Source organism: Capsicum annuum, chromosome 6 (genome assembly GCF_002878395.1).
Source record: "Capsicum annuum cultivar UCD-10X-F1 chromosome 6, UCD10Xv1.1, whole genome shotgun sequence".
Lineage (NCBI taxonomy): Eukaryota > Viridiplantae > Streptophyta > Magnoliopsida > Solanales > Solanaceae > Capsicum > Capsicum annuum.
The window spans coordinates 183,673,079-183,683,886 of NC_061116.1; the positions used below are offsets into that span (position 1 = coordinate 183,673,079).

The 10,808-nt window shown below is 38.6% G+C and overlaps 1 long non-coding RNA gene across 1 annotated transcript; it reads left to right on the top strand.

Moving 5' to 3' along the window:
• The first annotated feature begins 6,593 nt into the window (after positions 1-6,593).
• Positions 6,594-9,359, top strand: LOC107874871. The gene is made up of 3 exons (XR_001675628.2): positions 6,594-8,736; positions 8,821-8,889; positions 9,110-9,359. It is a non-coding gene; the product is annotated as an uncharacterized LOC107874871 (long non-coding RNA).
• Positions 9,360-10,808: the final 1,449 nt, after the last annotated feature.

Here is a 10,808-nt window from a genome sequence, read left to right on the forward strand (position 1 = left end):
TGCATTATAATCTCAACATACTCATGTACTTCAATTTCTAAAACATTGAAACCATCATAATATCAAGAAATAATAACATAAGGTATAAACCCATACTTCAATTTCATAAGAAAATATGTAAAACCATATATCTTTGTAATTAAAACAACTTTTGGGCACAGAACGAAAAGAGTGTTCTTGTTCAAACCCCACATACCTTAGATTATGACTTGTAGATGAACAAGCTTGCTTGAGGCTCTTTTTCGTACTCTTGAGTGATGGTTCTTGAAGCTTTTGACTTGGTAACCTTGAATCTTAACTCAATTGGTAGAAACTATGGTGGAATCTTAAGGTTCTTGGAGAAAGATTTGGATTTGCTTTTAAGGATTAATCTTGAGAGAAAATCCTAGTTCTTGATGCTTTGGATGATTCTAAAGTTCTATGCTTCGTTTTGATATATCTAGGTGTCAAAATGGGTGGAAAAAGACCAAAAAGCCCATTTTAAAACGGCTTCACTTGACATGCTCTAAAGGCTTAGACTACGAGGGAACTTTACAGGGTATCACAATATCTTCCCCTTGAAAACATTCATCCTCGAATGTCACTAGTTAGATTAAGATACCGAGGAACTAAGGATGCACAACTAAATCAAATGGCTAAACCGGAGTTAAATCTTTCGAAACCTTTTACTACTCCGGGAAGTGCAAGAGCTTTCACATAACTAAATACGTAGCTGAATTTGATTAGAAAGGAACTGAATTAAGGAAGAATAATACCTTTAGCTTGATCTGAACTCACGGAGAAAAGGTGCGGCTACTTGGCTCACATATCTGCTTCCGCTACCCAAGTAGCGCCCTCAACTGAATGATTCTAACACAAAACTTTGACCAAGGGAACTTCTTTGTTCCATAGTCTACGAATCTGATGGTCTAGAATCTCGACTAGAATCTCTTCGTAAGAAAGACTGGTTTGAATATCTGAGCTCTTCAAAGGATCTACAACAACGGAATCACCAATGCTCTTCTTAAGCAGGGAGACGTGAAAGACAGGATGAACAACTGATAGATCTGCAGGCAACTCAACTTCATAAGCTGCTCTCCTAACACGACTCAGAACTCTATAAGGGCCAACATAACGGGGACTAAGCTTACCCTTTTTGCCAAACGTTTTCACCCCATTCATGGGTGAAATCTTCAGATACACCAAGTCACCCACCTCAAACTCAAGTTCTCTTCTCTCACATCGGCATATGACTTTTGACGACTCTGGGCAGTCTTCAACTTTTCTCTAAACTTAACTTTCTCCATAGCCTCAAACACTGCATCAGGCCCATTCACAGCAGCCTCACCCACCTCAAACCAACCTATGGGTGATCTACATCTTCTACCACACAAAACCTCAAATGGTGCCATCTGAATGCTAGAGTGATAACTATTGTTACATGTAAACTCAATCAGTGGCAAATCCTCATCCCAACTACCCTTGAAATCAAGAGCACATGCCCACAACATATCTTCTAGAGTCTGGATGGTTCTCTCAGCCTGACCATCTGTCTGCGGGTGAAAAGCGGAACTAAGATGCACTTGGGTACCAAGACCCTTCTGAAAAGCTCTCCAAAACTGAGAAGTAAACTGAGTACCCCTATCCGAGATGATAGACAAGGAAACTCCATGCAATCTGACTAACTCCCGAATATACAACCTAGCATAATCCTCAGCTGTATAAAATGACGACGTGAAAGGGGTAGACCAGCCACGAAATCCATATTCACCTCTTCCCACTTCCAAGTGGGGATACCAAACTCTTGCAGCTTACCACCAGGTCTTTGGTGCCCTACCTTACCCTGTTGGCAGGTTACATACTTCGCCACAAACTCTGCTATATCCTTCTTTATGCCACTCCACCAATAGACTTCTCGCAAGTCGCGGTACATCTTGGTGGCATCGGGATGAATAGAATACCGCACACCATGTCCTCAGCCATAATTCTCTGCCTCGAATCACCAACACATGGAACACACAATCTATTCTGACATCTTAACACACCATCTCCCCCTTGGGAGAAAACCTCTACCTTTTGGTCCTTAAATGACTCCTTCAGTTTGACCAAACTAGCATCCATGTCTTGCTTCTCCTTCACTTCTGAAACTAAAGAGGATTTAGAACCATTCTGAACCGAAACATTCCCCTCAGCTAAATCAAGCAACCTAACACCCAGTCTAGCCAAATGATGAACTTCCCGAGCTAACTCCTTCTTATCTTTCTCCACATGAGCAACACTGCCCATAGACACTTTACTAAGGACGTTTGCCACTACGTTGGCCTTGCCCGGATGATACAATACACTCATATCATAATCTTTTAGCAACTCTAACCATTTTCTCTGACAAAGATTCAACTTCCTCTGAGAAAATACATACTGCAAGCTTTTGTGGTCTGTAAACACATCAACATGAACACCATACAGATAGTGTCTCCAGATTTTCAAAGCAAAAACCATAACATCTAATTTAAGATCATGGGTTGGGTAATTCTTTTCATGCAGCTTCAATTGTCTAGAGGCATAGGCTATAACCTTACCTCTCTGTATCAACACATATCCCAAACCAACTCTAGAGGCATCACAATACACCACAAAATCATCCATACAATCAGGAAAAGTCAACACAGGGGCTGAGGTGAGTCGAGTCTTCAACTTTTGAAAACTTTTCTCACAGGAATCTGACCAAAGGAACTTAAATTTCTTTTGGGTCAACCGGGTCATGGGGAACGCAATAGAAGAGAAACCTCCAACAAAACGGCGGTAGTAGCCAGCTAGACCCAAGAAACTTCTAATATCTGACGGAGAGATAGGTCTAGGCCAATTTCTTACAGCTTCTGTCTTTTGGGGATTAACTCTAATGCCTTCGGCTGAAATAATATGACCGAGAAAGGCTACTGACCTTATCCAAAATTCGTACTTGCTGAATTTGGCGAATAACTGATGATATCTAAGAGTTTATAAGACAATTCTAAGATGATCCGCGTGGTCATTCTCAGTATGGGAGTACACAAGGATATCATCTATGAACACTATAACAAACATATCAAGATACTGTCTGAACACTTGATTCATGAGGTCTATGAAGCTACTGGAGCATTGGTTAGCTCGAAAGACATGACTAGAAATTTAAAGTGATCATAGCGGGTTTGGAAGGCTGTCTTTGAAATATCATATTCCCTCACTTTAAGCTGATGATAGCTGGATCTAAGGTCTATCTTAGAGAAATAACTTACACCTTGCAATTGATCAAACAGGTCATCAATTCTTGAAAGAGGGTACTTATTCTTGACTGTAACCTTATTAAGCTGACAATAGTCAATGCACATACACAAAGAACCATCTTTCTTCCGCACGAATAGGATGGGTGCGCCCCAAGAAGAAACACTGGCCTTATGAAACCTTTGTCTAGAAGATCTTTGAGTTTCTCTTTCAACTCCTTAAGCTCTGCAGGTGCCATACTGTATGGAGGAATAGAAGTAGGCTGTGTATCGGGAAGAAGGTCAATCCCAAATTCTATCTTTCTATCAGGAGGTACCCCTGGGAGATCTTCCGGAAAAACATCAGGAAACTCATTAACTATACTGACTGACTGAATGGTCAAAATCTCAGACTTAGTGTCCTTAACTCTAACTAAATGGTAGATACAACCTTTGGATATCAACTTTCTAGCTTTGAGATAGGATATAAAGTGTATTTTGGGAGATACTGAACTTTCAGACCACTTGAAGACTGGCTCATCAGGAAACTGAAACTTAACCACACAGGTACGACAGTTTATAGATGCATAGCAAGAGTGAAGCTAATCCATACCCAGAATTATATCAAAATCCACCATCTCCTACTCTATCAAATTAGCAAATATGACTCTATGAAGGACAGTGACAGGACACTTTTCATACACGTGCTTAGCAACAACTGATTCACTTACTAGAGTAGAAACCAGGAAAGGCTCGAGAATATTTGTGGGACTCATTTCAAAATTCACAGCAACTAATAGGGTCACATAAGAGAAACTTGACCCAGGGTCCAACAACACATAAACATCAAAGTGAAAGACACGGAGCATACCAGTAACAACATTGGGAGAATCCTCTTGTTCTTGACGGGATAGTAAAGCATAGAATCTATTCTGGCACTAATCGCCAGCCGTACTGGATGAAGCGCCCTAAGGAGGGGCTGAACGGGCTAAAAGAGCTGGTGCACTGGTAGTCTGAGTCTGAGGTCGAACATCTCTGGTCCCCTACCTAGCATGCGGGCACTCTATAAGTCTATGGCCTATCTTGCCACAACCAAAACAACCCCTCTGATCTGCTAAGAACTCACCGGGATGGTCCCTACCACACTTAGTACATGGAGGATAATAAGGTTTGTTACTTACACTATTCTGGGACCTAGACATAGAAGGCCTATTCCCCTGCTCCTGCCTATTTCTAAGCGCGGGAGCACTAGCTGATGAAGGCGCTGGCATAGATGAACGATCCTGAAACTAGGGTCAGTTCCTTCCATGGGTTCTAGTCTGGCCATGCTCAAACTGCTCCAATCTAGCCCTCTTATTTTCTATTACTCTATCTTTTTCCCTTAGCTTATCTTCCTCAATCTATTGAGCGTGCATCATCAGCCTGGACAAATCTATATCCCTATTTAGCATAACAATCCTACACTCTTTTAGCACCAAACCAAACACACTGGTCACGAACTTACTCATACTAGATCGGGTGTTAGCTACCACGTCAGGAGCATACTTGGCTAACTAGTTGAACTTGAGGCAGTACTCCTTAACAGTCATGGAGCCCTGTCTCAAATTCATAAACTCCTCTATCTTCGCTTCCCTCATCTCTAACGAGAAGAACTTATCTAAGAACGCATCCTGCAACATCTACCAAGTAATAGAGGCAATATCTTCCCCTCTATTCTTCCTCCATGCAACAACCCAGTCATAAGCAATGTCTTTCAGACGATAAGATGCCAGCTCTACACTCTTTTTCTCAAAAATATGCATGACTTGGGTGATCTTCCTCACCTCTTTAAGATATAACTGTGGGTCCTCACCAGCCTTAGACCCATAGAACTCTGGCGGATTCATCCGCATGAAATCACGAATCCTAGCAACAGCTAAGTCACCTTCTTTCTGATACAAAATTGCAGCCTGGTTATTGGCCTGGAGATTTGCAATGACTGCTTAGGCTAACGCCTAAAAGGCCGCCGAAACTCAGCATGAGACAGTTTCATTCAAGGGATCAACAGGCTGAGGTTGCTCGTTATCATTCCTACAGGCATTAGCTCTTCGAGGAGGCATTTTTTGAAATAAGAGAGCATGAATTAATAACTGAGAGAAACAACTGTAAGCACGATAGATTCTGAATGAAAGAGAACTTTTTCCTAAAATATTTTATAGCCTCTTGCTTATAGATGTGGCGTGCTACACACCGATGATCAAGACTTTACTTAACGCGGCTTGTCAGACTACCTAGGTCTCTTTAAACCTTAGGCCCTGATAGTAAGTTTGTAACGTCCCAAAAGCTCATTCTGAGATGTCACACGGTGCTTAAGGTTACAAGTAGCCCTAAGCTAACCCTTTGAGCCTATTACTACTTCTGACACTTACTTTTAAATGGATAAAGCAAAATAATGGCACAGTCATAACATATCTCAACTGAAATAACAAAAGCATACTGTCTGAATAACAACATGCTGAAAAGTCAAAAACACCACTAATAGTCTAGTCTGACAAAGCCTCTACTACTCAAGAACTAGAGAGCCATTGGGACAAATCCCCAACTGGCTCATACTCAACTGAAATGAAATAACCCAACTACTATAAAGAATGAAATCAGGCAAAAAAGGTCCTCAAACCATGAGGACTCACCAACTATGGAGGCGTAGATCAAGGTACTTGAAGATCACTAACGCTGCTGAGACTGAGCACCTGAACCTACATTATTAGACAATGTAGCAGACAAACGTATATGTGGATCAATACTTTGAGGATTTACTGAGTATATGGGGGTGTATGTGATACTTAAAATAATAATATCATCAATCTTTATAGAAATCATGCCTGCTAATATAACTGACTCACATAGCTCGAATAATCTCAAAATGCATATCTCGTAAATTATAAATAATGAAACACATAGTATAAATCTCATCTCAAGGAACATACTTTACTTTAGAAACTAATTACTTACTCTTACTAATAGGAAAAACTACTTTCTTCCTGGGAAAATTTTACTTCAAGAAACTACTCTGAAAAATCTTGCTATTAGGGAGGTTTTGTTAACCAACATACACCATGCGAGCTACATGGAGTCCAACGTCTTATCCTCATAAGGAAGAAACCTCACGTTGGGGAGAGGCGTCATACTCTTTCCAGGGAGTATAGCCTCAACTCAGTGATCACTATCTCGGCCTTGGGCCCATAAATCTCAATCCTACGATGGCACGTAGTTTTGGGATATGAAATTGTAGTAACTTACCCAACTCGGTGCTAAATACTACTCCCTTTAGTTAGCTACACTCATCTCATGGAAATCCACTTTAAAATAATCTCATGGTTCATAAAGAACCCAACTATAAAATTTGTAATCTCATTTAGAATAGTGGATTTCAAAGCTACTATGACCGTCAAGGTCAAAACTTTTTCAATAATCTCAAAATACTCAAACCATGGGTGCTTATAGCACAAAAGTTCTTAATATTACAATCTCAAATAAGGCTTAATGACCAATATATCAATCTCACATTAAGACATATCAAAATTCATACTCGATATCATAAAGATTCATAAATCATATAGAAATCTGGAAATTTTCAGCAATTGCATTATAATCTCAACATACTCATGTACTTCAATTTCTAAAACACTAAAACTATCATAATCTGAAGAAATAATAACATAGGGTATAAACCCATACTTCAATTTCATAAGAAAACATGTAAAACCATATATCTTTGTAATTAAAACAACTTTTGGGCACAATGACGAAAGGAGTGTCCTTTTTCAAACCCCAGATACCTTAGATTATGACTTGTAGATGAACAAGTTTGCTTGAGGATCTTTTTCTTACTCTTGAGTGATGGTTCTTGAAGCTTTTGATTTGAGAACCTTGAATCTTTACTTAATTTGTAGAAACTATGGTGGAATCTTAAGGTTCTTGGAGAAAGATTTGGATTTGCTTTTGAGGGTTAATCTTGAGAGAAAACCCTAGTTCTTGATGCTTTGGATGATTCTAAAGTTCTATGCTTCATTTTGACATATCTAGGTGTTAAAATGGGTGAAAAAAGACCATAAAGCCCATTTTAAAACGACTTTAAAATACTGAACGAGATCTGCGATGGTCGGAGTGATGGTCTGTCACTAGTCTGACGGCCCGTCGGATCGTCCGTCGCACGTTGATCAGAAAAAGGCCACACTGCCTCGTTGCAATGGTCTTAGCAACGGTCCATCACTAGATTGACTGTTCGTTGTCCTGGCCATCGCACTTGGGCCAGAAGAGGGGCTCACTGCCTTAGTTGCGACGGCTTGGGCGACGGTCCGTCGGCCTGACCGTTGCACTTGGACAGTGGATGGGTTTATTTCCTTGGTTGCGACGGCTCGATCGACGGTCCATTGCAAGCTCGACGGTCTGTCAACCTGCCCATCGCACTTGGGTGGTTCTGACAGCTCTCAGTAAAACGACCATAACTTCTCACTCCGATACCAGATTTGGACGAAATTGGTATCGTTGGAAAGTTGATTCAATTTTCCACATGATAAAAGTAAAATTTAGGAAAATTCCATATGGTTTAAACACCAATAACTTTGGAGGTCATTCCTAAATCTTTTAGAGAAGAAAAAAGGCTTCACTTGACATGCTCTAAAGGCTTAGACTACAAGGGAATTTTACAGGGTCTTACAATAATATCAATAATAAATATGAAAAAAAATCATCAGACACTATAAGAAATCTATTTTTTAGTGGCGAAAATTAGTGGCGAGTCAATTTGTTATTGCAGAAATATATTATTTAGTGACGACATTTATTAGCGCTGCAATACATCATCTTTTAGCATCAAATAATTTTTTCTGCCTCTAATAGTTGTCACTATACTAAAAATTTCAGTTCCTGCTAATAATAAAATTTTGGCTCCATTTTTATAGTGACGACTAATAAAATGTCACCTCTAAATTAATTATGTGGCAAAGACGTCGGCACTAAAACTAATTTATTTTATTTTTAAAATTTTTAATAATTGGAAACTTCTAGTATGTATCTCAGGACTTTTCAGACAATTAAAAAAGAAACAAAATTTCATTTCTCTTTCATCGTCTCTCTGCTGAAGCTCAAGCTAGCTTTGCTCAACCTTCATCATGTTTGCTCAGAAAAGCATACCATTTCATCATTTTTCTTAAGCAAGATCTCAAACCCATTGATTAAACAATTTTTTTTTAAATGGGTTAGCTGAAATTTGTTAGGTTTGTTGGCTAAAACTTTGCTCAAGTCTCAAATTTTCTAAATGGGTTAGCTTAATTTGTTAGCTGAAATGCCTAAAAATTTCCTCTCTAATAAAATGGGGTTTTTAAAGTTATTTCTCAAATTGATTTGTGGGTGTATATGCATTTTTTATTTTCACATGCAATTTTATTAGCTCAAATATTTTGCAGGAACAAGATATCTCTTTGCTAGAAATTTTTATTTTTTTCTCAAATAGGGTTCTCAAAGTTTGTGCTCCAAGGTATGTGGTCAAAACTCTTTTGGGTATATATGTAATTTTTTAGATTGCATGTGCAATTTCTTTAATCAATTTGAAAATCTGTAGGAACAGAATTCTATAAGGTCGAAGGACGAAGGGATCGAGTTCAAAATTCTTGAGGTTATAGAGACGAAGGTACAATTTTTGTTTCTCCCTAATTTATTTTTTGTATTTTGTTGATTTTTGATTTTAAAAATTGTAAGTGAGTTATCGTTATCTTTATTTGGGTAAGTTAAAAGTTTATTTGTGAATTTGTAGACCTTTTGGTATTGTTATTGTGATTACATAGCTGTAGATTGGGTATGTTGAATCAATAATTATTGTAGAGAAAAGTAACTTTTTTAATGTTTAATAGGTGACTAGGCTTGCAGTACAGGGATGAGGAGAAAAAAAAACTGGTGTGACCAATTGGAGTAATGAATGAGGATATCAATGTTGTAGTTAGAGTTGCACCGAAAGCCATAGAAGTTCTTGTCTCAGGGATCGTGCCCCCAACATGGGATTTGTGTTATCTTTGTCTACCTAATTTCGCAGTCTTTGTTATAGACGAGTAATCTTGAATGTATGTACAAAGGAGTCGAGATGCAATTACTCCTGTTCTTGCAGCTTTTCTTACAATATCGATAGAATTTACAGCCATGATAATGTCTTCATTCTCTCATTTTATTTTCCTCAGTATACCCGAGTCTCAAATTCTTTCTTGGCTCGTCCATGGTGTAATGGTAGTGTGTCTGACTCCAGATCAGAAGGTTGTGTTGTGTATTTGATTGACCAGTTACAGTGTCTTTACATGGTTGAAAATACTTTTTCTAGATAAAATCTGCATTTAGTTATCAGTGAGGATAACAAGTGATGGAATCTTCACAAATCACCTGAAAATGGGCTGTGGTGATGAATACTTTTTTCCGGGCAATCTACATGGCCGTGTGTAGAAATCTTACTCGTGTCTTGGGGGGAGACTTGGTATAGAATTCATTTGCAAACCTTGTTTGCTGCCATGACATGTTGGTTTCTTTCCTTTTCATGTTCAAAAAAAAGCAAAATTCGAGCCTTGAATTTTCCAAGGATGATAAATATGCCTCCTCATTCTCTAAGGATGATAGATCCGCATTAATACCTTCACGAATTTCAGACAAATTACTTAAAAAATATTATGGAGAAGAAGGTCGGTGTTCAGTTAAAAAATTAATTAACAGAAGAAAACATAGGTACTGTTGGGAGTTGACTTCACAGGTTGTGTGCTTGGAAGTGAATCTTGCATACCAAATAATATTTTAATAATATTCTTTAAGAGTTAATTATCATGTTGAGAGGCCTGGTGATGTGTTGACCGTTATACTCTATTTCTCAGAGGCTGTGTTGGCAAAACAATAATAGAACCATATGACAATGGAATGGAAAGAAAATGATAGGGCTATGATGATTGATTGTTATTGATAATTTGGACCTGGCATTGTTTTTTAGGCCTGTATCTTGGTGGGGCAACCCATATTATCTGGTTTGCAGCCATGACAGTGTTAGAGAACTCATTGCCTGAGTTAATCACTTATCTGAGCCTCAAGTCCTTTTGCTATGACCGAATACATTGACGGCCCCTCAAATTTGCTGATAATTTTTTAGAGGGTCTATAGATCATGACTCTAGGTTTGATTGAGGTTGAGGCAGTTGCCTTTGGTTCAAAGGTTGGGGGCACTATCCCTGAGACTAGAACTTCTATGGCTTCCGGTGCAACTCTAACTATATCACTGATATCCTCATTCACCACACTAATTATCACACCAGTATTTTTTCTTGTTATTCTTGTACTGCTAGCCTAATCACTACCCTAATTTGCTCGTAGTCTTCAAAATGTTAATGAATGCATGTTTGATTCCTTTTCCCCTGCACTTGCTATGGGAAACTATAATAATTTAAAATCATATTGTATACTTCATTTTTTAGTTTGTCCAGGACATTATATTTGTGATTAGTTTCTGTTTGTTTGACTATTACTGTATCATATTCTCTGTGAAAATCATCTTACATGGTCTGTGAGCTTCACTAAATTGTGATGT